General features: G+C 36.8%; 1 long non-coding RNA gene across 2 annotated transcripts in view; it reads right to left on the bottom strand.

Annotated features, from left to right (window-relative positions):
- Nucleotides 1-1,683: 1,683 nt before the first annotated feature.
- The window catches only part of LOC123584983, a 38,752-nt gene continuing 23,242 nt past the window's right edge, over nt 1,684-17,193 (bottom strand). The window contains exons 3-4 of one of the 2 annotated variants that reach the window (XR_006705822.1): nt 4,778-4,859; nt 1,684-1,731 (exon numbers count right to left, since the gene is read on the bottom strand). This is a non-coding gene — a long non-coding RNA (uncharacterized LOC123584983). The remainder of the gene's footprint in view (nt 1,732-4,777; nt 4,860-17,193) is intronic. The other variant, XR_006705820.1, reaches the window with a different exon arrangement.

Raw genomic sequence — 17,193 nt, forward strand, 5'->3', positions numbered from 1 at the left:
GATGTTATTTTGATCACTTATCAAATTCCTCAGATGTTCTGTTTCTTTTCTTTAGCCATTTTTCCCCAGATAAAGGCTTGGGTTTTGGGAGATCATCTATTGTTAATGAAGCCACTATGTACAGATGAAACAGGAAATTTATTTCCTAGTTTCTTCTTTCGTGGTCAGAGTCTGGATGATCTTTCCCTTCTTGGTCTGTAGCTGCTCTTCATTGCAGTACAGATAGCCTCAGCATGGCCATTCAAAAAAAAATTTTTTTTAATGTTTATTATTTTTGAGAGAGAGACAGAGAGAAAGCAGGGAAAGGGCAGAGAGAAACAGAGAAGAACTGGAAGCAGGCCCCATGCTCTGAGCTGTCAGCACAGAGCCCGACGTGGGGCTCGAACTTACAGACTGCGAGATCATGACCTGAGGTGAAGTCAGACGCTTAACTCACTGAGCCACCCAGGCTCCCATTCAAAAGACTCTTGTGTGCTCTGTCTGCCTTCAGCCTGCCTTGAGGCTGTGTTTCATGAGAATCTTGATTCTCAACATTTATTCATCTCTAGGTATGTGCCATGTTACATATAGCCATTAGTCTTCTTGCATTCAATCTATCTTCTGAGAAGTCTTTGCAGAAATCTTATCTTTATCATCTATGTCATCCTCATGCTTTTGAATTTTGGAAGTAGACACTTTGCTTATCTGTGTCCACATGCTTGCCCTATAGTGGGGCAAAGTACTATTCTGGCATAGTTCCAGGAGTGGACAGTCACAAGCTTGCAGATGATCAGCTCATTCTTGATCAGGTTCAAGAGTTGATATAGGAGTTGCTGTTGGTAAAGGTTATCATTGAGGGGAGAAACGGGTCTGCAGAGGACTGTGCCCTAAGGATGAGCCTCTTCTAAAGCTTGAGTACTTACCCTCTGGGATCTATTGTTTAATGGCCCACATCTGCCATCCCCACCATTGCTATATGCCCAGTCTCAGACATCCCTTGCTCAACTGGTTTTAAAAGCCTTAAAAAAATACTGTACTGAATGCAGAGAAAGAAGGAAGACTATTTTCCTGAATTATAGCATCTCTCATGGTATGATGGTTAATTTTTATTTGCCAACCTGGCTGTACCACTGTGCTTGTATATATACGGTCATACATTATCCTGGATGTTTATGTGAAGATGTTTTTGGATGAGATTAACATTTAAATTAGTGGACTTTGAGTAAAACAGATTGCTCTCCATAATGTGGATAGGCCTCCCCCAGTCAGTTGAAGGCCTGAATAGAACAAAAAACTGACCTCCTCAGGGCAAAAGTCTCTGACCTCGTCAGATACTGCAGTATCAGCTCTTCTCTGGGTTTCCAGCATGCTAGCCCACCATGAAGATTTTGGATGTACCAGCCTCCATAAGTGCATCTTCCTCAAAATAATTACCAATTTCTTAACATAATTCTCTCTCTCTCTCTCTCTCTCTATATATATATATATATATATATACACACACACACACACACATACACATCCTTATTGGTCCTTTTCTCTGAAGACACAGGGGGTGGAAACTAATGTTTGTTTAGTGCAGGGTGTGTATCAAGTCTTCCATATATATTCACTCAGAATCCTCAGGCAACTGTAGGATGTAACAGAGATTCAAAGAAATTAAGGAACTTCCCCCCCAAATATCCAGGAAACGACAGACCATGGTTTGAATTAAGGTTTGTATTATTCCAAAGTGCCTTCGGCTACATGATCCTGCAAGGAAAAAAATGCATTTGGTAAGTGAAGACTTCCTGAGTTCCTACAGTAACCTAGTAACACAGTGAAGCCATAAAACTTTCTTTTATTAAGGGCCATATTATTCTCTCCTTTTCCCACTTCTCTCATGGACAGCTATCTTCTTTGGTATTGTTGTCGCCTAGCATCCATTCTCCTCCCTAGTAGAACCTGATTTCTCTGGGGATTTACCTCCTCCCATGGTGTGTAACCATGGTGGGAAGGAATTCAAGCCTATGCCTCTAACAATGAAACTTGAAAGGCCAGACCACTCCTCTCCCACTCCCTGGAACTGCTGGTGGGTGAGCTTGTGATATAAGTTCTTCTAATTGAAAATTTTCTTCCAAGATTTGAATTCTGGACAAGTGGTGTAAGGACAGAGAGAATAACCAGACATCTATCAGGGCAGCAACAGCTATGCCAGCTTTGGGATAATTGCTTCCACCTGATTCTTCATTCCTTGTTTTCTAGACCTCCCTTAGTTTCTTTCCCATGCCAAGTCTGGTCCCCTAACTTCCTATCTTATCTGCATGACCCCAATAGCCTTCCAATAAGCTTCCTTTTTACAGGTTAGCCAGAGTCAGCATCTTCTGCTTTCAACCAAGAAATTTAAGTGATGAGGAATCTCATGTCATAGATCATCAGTGAAGAATGAGATATCAAGTATGGTACCCTTTGATAAAACAGTTTAGTTATGACCTATGGTCATCTGGAAAAGCAAATCTCAATAAAAGATAAAGTGTGAAGGCTTGGAACAATTTCTTGCATGGAACAATATACAGTGTGAGGAATTCAAGGATGGCAGGGTAGGGAGGCTCTTGATGGCATTGGGTGAATAATGACAACGGAATTGGTAGACTCAAAATATTAAAGTACTAGTTTGGAAAAGTGGATGTAAACTCAAGGAATTTAGGGGCGCCTGGGTGGCTCAGTTGGTTAAGTGACCGACTTCGGCTCAGGTCATGATCTCGCAGTTTGTGAGTTTGAGCCCTGCGTCGGGGGTGAGTTTGAACCTACTTCAGATTCTGTGTCCCCCCTCTCTCTACCCCTCCCCTGCTCAAGCTGTTTCTCTCTGTCTCTCAATAATAAATAAACGTTAAAAAAAATTAAACTCAAGGAATTTATATGAAAATGTTGAAAGAATCTCCTCTATTTTGTACCTATTGGATTGTTATCAGAGTTGTATCAGTCAGGATAGGCCAGGTTATGATAACAGAGCAACTCCACAGTCTAACTGGTTTAAAGCAATAAGCATCACTCATACTGCAAATCCATTGCAGGTTGGTTGGCTGCTGTGTTCTGCACTCCCCTCACTTCAGGACACAGGCTAATGTAGGAGCCATTATATGGGTCATTGCTGGTGACTGTAGCAGAGGGAAGGAAAGAAATTGGGGCAAATTGTGAAGTGGCTCTTAAAGCTTTTGGAAGGAAAGTGGGAGACATCACTTCTCCCAAAGGGCCAAAGGAAGTCATATGGCCTTTCATAACTTTGAGGGGGCAAAGAAGTACAATTTTTCCCAGAATGAGAACTGGAAATAATTGGTGGAGAGCACTAATTACTAGTACCAGAACTTTGCTAGATTTCTTGTAGTGCCTGGGTGACTCAGTCAGTTAAGCCTCTGACTCTTGGTTTCGGCTCAAGTCATGATCTCACTGTTCATGGGATCAAGCCCTGCATCTGCCTTTGCACTGACAGCATGGAGCCTGCTTGGGACTCTCTCTCCCTCTCTCTTTGCCCCTCTTATGTGCGTGCCCATGCACACTCTCCCTCTCTTCCTCAAAATAAATAAACATTAAAAAAAAAAAGAACTTTGCTAGATTTCTTATGTGAAAGTTAAGGCATCCATTAGGAAAAAAATGATCTAGAGGCATCAGAGTAATTTGAACCTCCAAAGTTTTTCTTGACAGAGACGTGACTCTTCTCTCTCTCCTGTCTGAAAACTGTTTTCTTTCATGCTTGTAGGTACCTATATACCTTCATCTGAAGATAGTTCACATTGAGAAAGAAGTCAACGGTCTTTCTCATGCCCCACATCTTTTCGCTTTTAGACCATTAATTAGAATTATACCCTGGCATGCCCCAAAGTCCAAAATCAATACTGGAAAGTAAAATTTTATATAACAAAAGAATGGCAGTCAGGAACATGCCAATGTATATTAACTCTAAAGTAGGAAATATACATGAGACTAGATTTTCTAGATGCTTGACTAAGGAGAAAGCATGATTTTAGTTTTACTGAATCTGTCAGTATGGTCCACATACCCGAGATTCTATATGAAATAGACTAGCTGGGTTGATTCTAACATTTTTGGTTAACACACATACACAAACACACTTAAAAATGCATTCAACAGAGAAAGGTGGATGTTAAGTGTTAGAATATCTTATTTTAGAAATTATTAAAATGGGCAAATCTAGAGGGTCTAGATCATAGTCTCTTCAACAAACATCTGAAATATATGTTGAAGGAAGTATGAATATCTTTAAAAGATCTGTTTTTAAACATCTGTTTAAAATAGATGTAGGCCAGAAATGCTGCCATGAAATATTGCATTGGAAATGAGAAGCACCATGGGGGTGGGCAGAGATAAGGCAAGACCATAATAGGCAGTGGGCCTGGCACTATCATCAGACTGGCCTGTCTGGAAGAGCTATCTGGCTATGACTACTAGATTATGAATGAGTTCCCTAGGAAAAAATTGAGAGTGGAACAATCACATAATATAAAACAAAGCAAAAACTCCTGGTTCAATAAACAGAGGTCTTACTTAAGCCTTGAAAAGAAAAAGTCATCATCATATCCCTTAGCCAATTCCCTAACCTGATTGTTTACACTATCAGATCCCCTTGAAAAAGGAAAGACCAGACAACCTTGATGTCAGATCCTGCTGTAACATTAAAGTGCATTTGGGAAATGCCAAGATATCTCCACCAAAGAGAAAAACAACTTGCTGTGCTTTTGGCCCTGTACCACTAAGAAAGAGACCTAATAATTGGCATGCCTTGAAAGAAACATATACCTACCCTGTGTATCCTGCTTTGACCATTTACCGGAGGATCTGAAAAGCTACAGCTTTGATTGGGGCCCACAGCAAGAGAAGATGCCCTAAGCAAAAAATGTGAAATGCTACTGAGCTATTACTAACCTATGTTCATGGCTGAAACAGAGCTGAAAGTGAAAGGAGGGAATGATTGGAAACTTAAGGCAGTCTGAGCAATTACATAGGCATATAATTTTTCTGGAAACGTTGGCAGAAGGCTCCTATTTTGGAGTACATGTTATCTAACTTAAGAATTCATAAAAATAGGGGCGACTGGGTGGCTCAGTTAAGCGTCTGACCTTGGCTCAGGTCCTGATCTCACTGTTTGTGAGTTTGAGCCCCGCATCTGGCTCTGTGCCAATAGCTCAGAGCCTGGAGCCTGCACTGGATTCTGTGTCTCCCTTTCTCTATCCCTCCCCTGCTCATGCTCTCTCTCTCTCTCTCTCTCTCTCTCTCTCAAAAATAAATAAACATTAAAAAATTTTTGAAATAAGAATTCATAAAAATAGTTATTTTAATTCCTGAAATTTTTCTGATGAATGGATAATTGGAGCCATTTGTTTACAATATAGAAATAGCCATTAAAAGCAGAGTCTGAATATCCTGGTTTGAATCCTTTGATAGTCTCACAATGGTATGAAACTTTCATATAGAAATGGAAGTCCCAGAATTGTTCTGGCTTGACACTAGTCTTTTTCCAGACGCCTTTTATTACTAAATGTGAATTTTCAGGAACACACATTAATTCATCTTGGGGCATTATAGTCTCAACATCAGATTAGGTTACCAGTGTTTTTGTATAAATGCCTCTGGCTTAATGTTTCACTATTTTTAACTGCCCGTTTTATTTATAGCTTTAGTCATATTTGAGATTTTATTAAGCTTATTTGTATTTTTCTGATGCATCATTGTTGATTTAGGGGTCTTGAAAGTAGGGGTGCCTAGGTGGCTCAGTTGGTTAAGCGTCCAATTCTTGATTTTGGCTAGGGGCATGATCTCATGGTTTGTGAGTTCAAGCCCCACATCAGGCTCTGCACCGAGCCTGGAGCCTACTTGGGATTTTCTCTTTCCCTCCCTCTCTCTGCCCCTTCCCCACTTGGGACTCTCTAAATAAACAAATAAATAAACTTAAAAAATTTTTTTAAATGTTTATTCATTTTTTGAGAGAGAAAGAGAGACAGAGCACAAGTGGGAGAGGCACAGAGAGGGAGACGCAGGATGTGAAGCAGGCTCCAGGCTCTGAGCTGTCAGCACAGAGCCCGATGCAGGACTCAAACTCACGAACTAGGAGATCATGACCTGAGCTGAGGTTGGACACTCAACCGACTGAGCCACCCAAGAGCCCCAATAAATAAATAAACTTTTAAACAAAGTTTTATTTATTGAGTCATAGAATATAGCTTTGGCTCATTTGTCTTCATTTTTGAAAATTGAATTATTCCTCTTATATTTTGAGAAGTTATTTATGATATCCTATTACCTAGAATAATTATATATATTTTTTTCTTACTCAGTATTCATTATACGTATATTAAGACAAAAACTTAAAGATTTTTTTTGGCCTCAAAGTATAGTTAGTGGTGCTCTTTTCTCCATAGTATGAATGATAACATGGAGTTTCATCATGCTCTATAACAGAAATACTTGCGAGAAAAAAATGATAGGGTCTCTAAGACATATAATTTCAAGAAAAGCTGATCTGGATTCTTCATTTTGCTTTTAAGTGACAATGACAGAATAATAGCCTATTGGTGGGTGTTGTGAACATGCTTCACTTGAATTCTCTGTGTTTCACTTCTTAGAATTCTATTCATTTATGTGAAGAATGAATTTCTAAGGGCTATTTTGAGAAGGGCAGTGTAAGAGTGGGGAATGAATCAAAGGTAGTGTGACATGCATGCCATATATAATCTCAGTGGCTTTTTTATTAGGATAGACATCTTAACTGAAAAGAAGAGAGTCTGAAGATGTTGGACCTGTTACATTGACTTGTAGAAAAAGAAACTTTTTGACCCTGCGTGAAGTTCCACCACTGCTCTGATGATCTATTCCAAATAACATTTCTTATTTTACAGCCTATTTCATCTCTTATTAACATGACTAACTCAGTTTTCTTGTGATTAACATTTGCCCTGTACATTGTTTTTTATCCTTTTACTTTCACTTTCTTTCTTATATACAGCACAGAACTATATTTTGGTTTTATTTTTGTTGTTAATCCAATCTTTCCATGTCTTTCTTTTAACTGATGATATTCATGTAAGTTCCTTTATGTTTATTTTGATTGTCATATAGTTGGGTCTAATTCTACTACCTTATTTATTTTTAAAAATTTTATTTGTCTTTTGTCCCCTCTGCTTATTTCTTTAGCATTCTTATCTTTTTGTTTGTTTTTCTTTTTCTGGGACCATTTTATACCCTCTGAACTGACTTGGCTTTTTTTGCATTACTTTCTATTCTTTTGTGGTTATACTCAAAACTTTACTACCCATTCTTAAAGCCTATCTTGTATAGTATTTTCTTAAACTCAATTTGAAGGTATGAAGTATAACACATATAGAAATGTGTAAAAAGCATAGTTACTATTTAATAGTTACAAAACAAATACCTGTGCACAACTCAGATTAAAAACCATAAAAAGCACCTCCAGAAACTTCTTGTCTATTTCATCCAATTATAAATTTCTCCCTTTTATTTAGAAGTAACCCTTATCCTTAATTTATGATAAGTTTCCTTGCTTTACCAGTTGTATATACATCCAAAATGAATATATTTTAGTTTTACTCTGTTTTTAAAAAATTTTTGTTTATTTATTTATTTTTTGAGAAAGAGGGAGCAGGAGAGGGGCAGAGAGAGAGGGAGAAAGAGTGAATCCCAAGCAGGCTCCGCCCTGTCAGTGCAGAGCCCAATGTGGGGCTTAAACTCACAAACTGTGAGATCATGACTGAGCCAAAACTAACTGAGTCGGATGCTTAACCAACTAAGCCACCCAGAGCCCCTAGATTTACTCTTTTTGAATTTTATATAAATGCAACCATACTGCATGTTTTTCTTTTCCGGCTTGCTTCTTTCCCTCAACTTTGTTTCTAAAATCCATTCATTTTTTTTGTATGAAGTTCCAACTATGGTTGGTTGGTTTATTTTCTTTCTTGCATAATATTCCATTGTATGATTATATCACAACTTGTTTATTCACTCAACTATTTATGGCCATTTGGGCTAGTTCTGATTTTTGAAAATTGTGAATAATGTGATGAAGGACATTATTGCATGTATATGCTGATGCACCACATCCTTGAACTTTTAAGAATGGAATTAGTGTACCCAAGGCCACTGTAATGGGTAATGGAAAACAATTTTCCAAACTAGTCGATGCAATTTATACTCCTGTCTGCAGTGAATAAAAGTCCCTGTGACTCAACATCTTTAACATAGTATTATTGGTAGCTTAAAATTTTTGCCAATCTGGAGATTGCATAGTGGTATTATCACTGTGGTTTTAAAATGCTGATTGTTATAAAAAGATTAAGCATGTTTTCCTATTGTGTTGGCCATTTAAATTTCCTCTTTAGCTAAGTGTTTATTCTGTTCTTTTACCTATTTTACTGTTGGTTTGTCTACCTTATTCTCATTGATTTGTAGGAGTAGTTTGTATATATTTTGGAAGTAAGCATTTTGATGATAAAATGTTTTAATGCTGATGAAAGTTATATCTACTTAAAATTTAATTTTATAGTAGCTGGTTCCTGCTGCATAAAAGCTCAACTGATTTTTATGTATAGATTTGTATCTAGTTGCCTTACTAGATTCTCTTATTCTCATGATTTTCCTGCAAATTCTTTTAGATGTCCTACATGAGCAACAATATCTGTGAATAATAACAGTTTTCTTTCTTTTTTTTTCTTTTAACCCTTTATACCTTTCATTTCTTTTTCATGTTTATGAATGATCATGACTTACAGTACAATGTTGAATAGAAATGGTGGTAATGGTTATCCTTGTCTTGTTTAAGATTACAAGAATAAATCTTTAAACTTTTATCATTGGTTATAGATTGTCTTAATCAGTCATTGGACCAGTAATGCTAACAATTAGAAACAAGATTAGCAAATTAAACTCTACGGTGGTAAAAGGAAGGTTAGTAAACCTTAGTTAGTAAAAAATTAATGAAATAGAAAACAAATATACAATTGTGATTAACCAAAGCAGTAGTTAGTCCCTTGAAAAGACTAATAAATTGGCAAACATCTCTCAGAATTGATTTTATAAAAAAGTAAAATCCCCCAAAAGGATTGTTAAGAATGAAAAAGAGGTTATCACTATAAATGTTGCAGGTATCAACAGATAATAAAATTATGGAGAAATTGGATTATTAGTCAAAACACTTGGCCACAAAGAAAATTTTAGGCCCAGATGACTCTTTTGGTGAGTTTTACCTCTACTAACCACGCAAGGAAGAAACAGTGCCAGTTACACAAACTTTGTAAGAAAATACAAAAAGTGGGTCTATTTTCCAACTCATGTTAGGATATGTAAAAGAAAAATTGCACCAGACCAGTTAAACAGACAGGGAAGAAGACTTTATTCAAGTCTTGGCTGATGATATTTTCCGCATTACTTTTGAAATAAATGATATCTATTCTTACTTTCATTGTTGCTGATGGGAAGTCAGCTTCAGAGTAGCTATGGCTCCTTTGATTTTTGAAAACTTTTTATTGTTTCTGGGTTTTGATATTTCATTATGATGCATTTAAGTGTATATTAAAAAAAATTATCTTTTGGAATTTGTTGGACTTCTTGAATTTGTGGTTTGTTATCTCTCCTCAGATCAGTAACATTCTTAGCCTTTATCTTTTCAAATTTTAAACCGGTTCCATTTTTGCTTTCCTCTTCTGATGGTTCTCTAATCAAACATAAGGACATTTTCATGGTCTCCTTCACACCTATTATCTTCACTTCTGCTTTATTCCATTTTATTTTTCATTTCTCTATCCTGTGTTGTGGATTATTTCTTTTAATTTCTCTTGTAGTTCACCAGCTGGTTATTTCTTACATTATATCCAATCATTGCCAGCTATGTCCATTGTTTTTGTTGTTTGTTTGGTTGTTTTTGTTTTTGTTTTTTTACATAGAGAAAAAGTTCATTGTTGCTTTCGTTCCTTCCTTCAAATCCACATTGAGGTAATCAACGTTAAGTGTGTATCCCTTCATACCTTTTTCTGTGCCAGGCAAATATATAGAGATACACGGGGTCTTTTTTTTTTTTTTTAATAAAGAATTTTTTAGAGCAGTTTTAGCTTTACAATAAAATTGAAAGGCAGGCAGGTTCAGAGATTTTCCATATATTCCCTGCTCACACTCATTCATAACCTCCCCCACTATGAACATCACTCAGGAATGGTATATATATATGTATACTACATTGACACATCATAATCACCCAAAGTCTATAGTTTACCTTAAGGTTCACTCTTGGTGATTCTATGGGTTTGGAAAAATTCATAAGGACATGTATCCATCATTACCACATTATACAGAGTATGTTCACTGCCCTAAAAATCCTCTGCTTTGCCTATTCATCTTTCCCTCCTTATCCCTCTCCGCCAGCCACCACACCTAGCAACCATTGATCTTTTTATTGAATCCATAGTTTTGCCTTTCCTATGATGTCATGTAGTTGGAATCATACAGTCTGTAGCTTTGTTGGATTGGCTTCTTTCACTTACTAATATGCACTTAAGATTTCTCCATGTCTTTTCATAATTTGATAGCTCGTTTTTTGTTGTGTGTGTTTTTTTTTTTTTTTTTTTTTTTTTGCACTGAATAATATCCTATTCTTTGGATGTACCATAGTTTATTTATCCATTCACCTACTGAAGGGCATTTTGGTTACTTTCAAATTTGGGATATTATAAATAAAGCTGCTATACAAGCTTCTTGCAACTCCCTTGGGTAAATAACAAGGAACATTATTGCTGGATAATATGGTAAAAGTTTAGTTTTGTAAGAAACTGCCAATTTCTCTTCAAAAGTAGCAGAACTAGTTTGCATTCCAACCAGCAGGTGTATGAGAGTCCCTGTTGCTCTAGATCTTTGTCAGCATTTGGTATTATTGCTCTATATTTTGGACATTCTCACAGATGTGTAGTAGTATCTCATTGCTTCAATTTATATTTTCCTGATGATATATGACGTGGAGAATCTTTTCATGTGCCTATTTGCCATCTTGATTGCTTTTTAAAATTTCTCTCACTTTATTTTTCACTCTTAGATATTCTGTTTAGTTCTTTCTGTCATCAGCTATGTCACTTTTCATGATTTCCTGTTTCCCATACATATTTGTACGTTTGTGAGTTATTTCCTTAAGCATGTCAAGTATACTTGTTTTTAAAAAATCTGTGATTCATTTTACCAGTATCTGAAGGTTTTGCCTATCTGTTCTATTCTCTTTTGTTTCTGCAACTCCTAGAATAGTGCCTAGCACCTAGAGTGGGTCCTCATAGTAGCTGCATGATAAATATTTATTGAATGAGAAAATTAATGCCCATTTCTTGCCTTTGTATCTTGTTTTCTTGTCTACCACTCTTGTTTTGTTTTTGTTTCTTTTGCTACATACCAGTTATAGGTTTTGCAGCTCTGGGGCTCTAAGCTTTCTTTACTTCTCCAAATGGAGGCTTTCTTCCAAAACTTAGCCAGTGAACTCCCTTCTGTCTTTTAAGATATTCAATGCTTTAAAAAGTGTTGTTTTATTTATAATGTGTTTGGTAATTTTCATTATTTCTTAGCAGGAATGTTGTATGAACTAGCAAATCATTAACAGAAATTTCAATGAATTAGGGGTGCCTGGGTGGCTTAGTTGGTTAAGCATTGGACTCTTGATTTTGGCTCAGGTCATGATCTCATGGTTCGTGGGTTCCAGCCCCACGTCAGGCTCTCTCTCTCTCTCTGCCCCTCCCCTACTTCTGCTCTCTCTGTGTCTCTCAAAAAGAAATAAACTTTAAAAAAAGAAATCGGAATTAATTAATATCTTAACCCCTCCCCAAATATAAAAGCCTCATAACACTTTAACTCTATTCCTTCCCACTCTGATAATTTTGTCTAGGCTTTCCTTTTTTTAAAAAAACATGTTTATTTATTTTTGAGAGAAAGAGAGAGAGTGGGAGGGGCAGAGAGAGAGAGAGAGAGAGAGAGAGAGAGAGAGAGACAGGATTCAAAGCAGGGTCCATGCTATAAGTGCAGAGTCCATTGTAGGGCTTGAACCCGCAAACCATGAAATCATGACCTGAACCGAAGTCGGTTGCTTAACCAACTACACCACCCAGCTGCCCCTAGGATTTTATTCTTGTCTTTTCTTTAGCTCCATAAATTCAACATTGCTCTTTCTAAATTACATAGTCGATATTTGCTTTGATTTACACACACACACATTTTCTGCTTTATTTGCTTTAGTGTAGATTTCTTAATAATAAAGCCTTTCAGTTTTGGTAAATCTAAGCATGTCTTTATTTTACACATTCTTGAAAGATAGTTTTGTCTCTCAACAATTTGAAGAAATTATCCCATCTCTCTGATTTCCTTTATTTCTGTTGCTGTCATTCCTTTGTGTGTAATCTCATGGTTCCAGGATTTTATTGGAATATATTGCGATTCTATAGAGACTTATGTTTTTATTATATCTAAAGAATTACAACCACTATGTGCTCACATTTTGCCTCTCTTTTCTATCTATTCTCTTATTCTTGAACTCTGGGTCTGTGTTAACCTTCTCTTTCTATCCTCTACATCTCTTTCATATTTCCCATATCATTGTCTCTTTATGATGCATTCTGTGTAATTTCTCAAGATATATCATCAGTTCTCTCTGCTGATGTGCTTACTGCCTAACTATTGATTGAGCTTTTAATTTCAACAGCTATATTTTCATTTTTAGATGTTTGACTTCCCCTCAAATATATGGGTTCATAGCTTTTAATTGATTATCTTGTGATGAAATCCTTTATTTCTTTAAACATTTCATACATGTTTGCCCAAAATTTATAAGTCTATCTTCTTATACTCTATACAGAAAATCTTAGGGATCTGAATCTGTTCTTTATTGTTTTTCTGACTTTAATAACATTAACTGCTGTTTTCTATGTAACCTTTATTTGTGATCAAATTGCCTTATCTTACTATGTGGCATTTCAGTGGGTCTATATTAGGCAACAGTTCCAGCAGAGAGGATTTGATCTGTGCTTCTGCCAGTACCCATGGGGTTATAAAAGCTAAGGATCATTTTAGTTTCTTCTAAGGATCTTGATCACCTCTAAGGCTCAACTCGGTACTTCAGTGCTGGCTTAAGCCTCAGTATCCCAATAGCAGTACAGCATTTGCCCTCAGAGTCTCAGGGCAAGCCAGCTCTTCTTGGCTGCCCACTACTCCTAGCTCCCAGCTCTGGCCACAGTAACTCTATCCAACCTCTTCTCCTGCCAGAAAGACACTAAGAGAACTTCTAAAACTTCTGTAACACCCACAGTGCCTCAAGCACCTGTCCTATCCATAGGTTGGAATTCTGTAGGAGGAAGATCCCACAAAACACTTATTCTACATGAGAACTAGAAACAAAAATTGTAAAATCAATGCTTAGACTCGATTCTCTAGGCAGAGAGGTATCAGCACTAAGGACTATCAATATCCTTTTCTATCAGGAACATTGGGATAAAACTACTCTGAAAAGTTGCTTCGTGAGCCTGGAGCCTGTTTCCGATTCTGTGTCTCCCTCTCTCTCTGCCCCTCCCCCGTTCATGCTCTGTCTCTCTCTCTGTCCCAAAAATAAAAATAAAAAAAAAACGTTGAAAAAAAAAAAAGTTGCTTCGTTCACTCAGAAAATCAACCTGTATTTTTGGGATGCCTCCTAAGTGCCGAGATCTGTGCTTGTTAGGCACCCAGTAAATACCAGGTAATTTGACAACACTTTATAAATAACACTTAATATTTCCATTTTCCAATTTTTCTAGTTCTTATTGCCATTTCTAATTTCTCTACCTTGGACCATGGTTTTATTCTATATTCCTAATCAAATAGCAAATATAGGAAATTTAGAAATAGTCATTAGTGAGGAAAGGAAGAGATGATTATGTAAAAATACATTCTATTTCTAAATAAACAAATGGGCAAAATGGGTCAAAATTCCAAATTATTAACAAACTATTCCAGAAGTAAATTTGAAAGCTTAGCTTTCGAATAGATCCATGGAAACCTATTTAACTTGTAATGTAACAGATTACTCATGTGCTCGTTCGTTCAATAAATGATTACCAAGTGCCTATTATTTGCAAGGCACTGTAATAGGTGCTAGGGACACAATAATAATAAAAGTAAAATAGTTCCTCTTCCTGCATAGCTTACAGTTTAGCCAGAGATATAAACTATACAAACAATAGCAATGAAAATGCAACCAGCCATGAAAACAATGAGGAAGTACCAGGAGATACAGACACACACAAAAACATGGATACGCTAGTATGACAAAGGAAAAGGGACAGTGAGAGGTATGGGAGAAAAGATGTGCAAACACCAGTAGGCAAGAAAAAAGATACTACTTTAGCAAAACAAGGAGAAGTTACAAGTGATAGAATGGAAAAGAATGTAGGGCTATGTTTGGGACAGATGATGAAAGATGAATCTGGAAAGATAAATGAAGGCCAGGTCATTGAAAGCAATGTTGGAAATCTTTTATTTATTCAAAGAGCAATGGGGAGTCGTTGAAGGATTTTTAGCATGGGAATAAATTGAGTAAGTTTGCTCTTTACAAATATTCTTTAGCTAGAGTGTGAAAAGTGAAATGGAATGGCAGAGGCAGGGAAGTCTAGGAAACCAGGTAACACATTTTCAGTAATTCAGGTGAGAGATAATTTTGCCTTTATAAGATTAATGAGGATGGACATGGAGAGCAATGGATAGATTCAACAACAATTTAAATATGCTGCTTGTATGGGAGTGAGAAGGTTAAGGAGAAAAACAGTGTTAAGAGATGACTCTAGATTTGGCTTAATCAGCTCTCTCTAAGGGGACAATAGTTGCAGCTGGGAAATTTGGATCATAGGAACACATGCTCCTTGCTGCCAACCAAACTTCCATAAGATACTTGTGTGGAGAAGGAGGATTCTTTCTGTTTCTTGTTTCTGATTCAGTGAAGAGAGAAGATTCTTTATTTGCTCATCCCCAGTTGAAGAAGGAATGTTATCTCCAATATGGGCAGTAAGTAGAAGCAAAAAATCAAGTTATCTATTGGACGTGATGGAGATGAAGGAAGGACAAAGGAAGATCTGTGGGTGGCTGTTACCTAGGGGTTGGGAAAAGTAGGGATCCCAGCTTGAACTTAAGTTGGGGCCACTGCTATCCAGCTACATCTGTCATGACTTGTAGACTGATAGGATGTGTCCATGAGGAGCCTAGAAGCCCTCCAGAAAAGAGCACATCCAATGCCGTGTTAAATATTGCAGAAAAAAGGTGAATCAGAATACAGCAGAATGTTTGTTAAATAGAGGTTAAAAGTATGGGCTCTAGAGTTAGAGTGTGGTGGTTAATAGCAAAGTTTCAAGTTATGACTTTACCACTATATAACCCAGTTTTCTTGTTTGTAGAAAGGATAACCTACCTACTTCTCTAATAGGGTGGTTGTAAGAATTAAATAAATTGGTATGTACAAAGCATTTAGAACATCCTCTGACCCATAATGACTTAATAAATATTAGCTATTATTATTGTTGCTTTACTTCAGCAATTCATAGACTTCAGACTTGAGTCTTGAGGTGGAGATGAGGGTGACAGGGAGTAGGTGAGAATATAATAATGAAATAATGGTCTTGACTAAAATCTTGCTAATGTATTAGGGCATAAGAATTACCAAAAAAGGAGTATTTGTCACACTGTCAGACATGCCATGGTACCCACTGGACCAGGCTGGATCTGGAAGGTGATGGCTTACCCTGGATACCAGATACAGGTTCCACGTAGATCCCAGGCAGTGGGCCTCACTGAAGGAGACCAGGTCCCCAAAATGTAGGGCAAAGTCATCCCTAGATAATGTTCCTTTGCTATTTTAAGTTTCACTGTTTGTCATATGATATTTAGTCTTGGAGAAGCGTATTACTAATAAAAAAATAGTATGACTTATTTTTGAATAGCAAATAAGGTATTTGGAAGCCATCTGAGTAAATTCTCAGTTGTGTTCCTGCTAAAGTACGTGAAGTACATGCCACTTGCTCAGTAGGAAAGACTATTGGCAGACTCACAAGATGAATCATTGCTGAAATGTATTCAAATAAAATTAGAGAGCAGAACCAGGGATAGAGTCTAACAGGAAACAGGCCCCGTGGGTCATTCTGAGTTATAACTTTTTCAGCGTGTCTGTATGAGTTTAAGTTTATTTGGATAATACTAGGATGTACTGTATTGAGCAAGGGGAAGACTTTTCTGTAACATACGGGAAAGTTTTCTTTTATCAGTCAGGTTTTATCATCTGGATTTTCACTTTTTATGCAAGTTTTTCCCCCTTCACTTTAGAATAATTTTGGTCAATGGTTTTTCAAGATATGACTAACTTATATTTTATTGTTTTTAGAAAAAGCTAAGGAGTCACAAGGACATTTTTTTTTTATCAGACTAAAACAAGTCTGCACAAAATTTGAAATTCATCCTTGGTTTTTATCTGAAACTTGATAAAATAATCCAAATTGATACTTTCTAGTCTTCAGCTTCCAAAGCACTTTTTGCAATCCCTTTTTCACTCTGCATGAAGAGTTTTGTTTTTTGTCTGTTTGTTTTTTAAACTCCAATATGGGCATGTAATTTCCCTGCTCAAGACTCTTTAAGTTTTATTGACCACACCAGGCCTGCTCCAATCAGGCTTCCAATCTGATTTCTCTTTGTGTCTGTGCTCCAGATATTCAGGACTTACTTCTGTTCTTCAGTGTATAGCCTTCATTCTAAATCAGATATCAGAAACCCAAATATAGGCAGAGGCAGATTAATGTAAAGTAAAACAGGTTGGTTGTAAGGCAGTAGGCAGTGGTAGCATGGATGGCAAATTGAATGAAAGTAGTTGCTCCTTGGTTCAGCTGGTTGCTACCATGTGTTAGAGCCTCTCGTTTTTTTCAAGAAATCTGGAAATTTCTTTATTTTTTTTCTGTAATCTTCAAGTGTATATGGCCCCTCAAAGATGTCCACGGCCTAATTCCCTAAACTTGTGAATATAATACAAAGATGTCCATGCCCTAATTCCCTAAACTTGTGAATATAATACCTTGTAGGACAAAACAGACGTCACAAAACCCACCCCCCCACCCCCAAAAAAGCAAAAAACAAAACCCAAAGCAAAATAGACTTCAGAGGTGTGATTAATCTAAGGATCCTAAG

Source organism: Leopardus geoffroyi, chromosome C3 (assembly GCF_018350155.1).
Source record: "Leopardus geoffroyi isolate Oge1 chromosome C3, O.geoffroyi_Oge1_pat1.0, whole genome shotgun sequence".
Classification (NCBI taxonomy): domain Eukaryota; kingdom Metazoa; phylum Chordata; class Mammalia; order Carnivora; family Felidae; genus Leopardus; species Leopardus geoffroyi.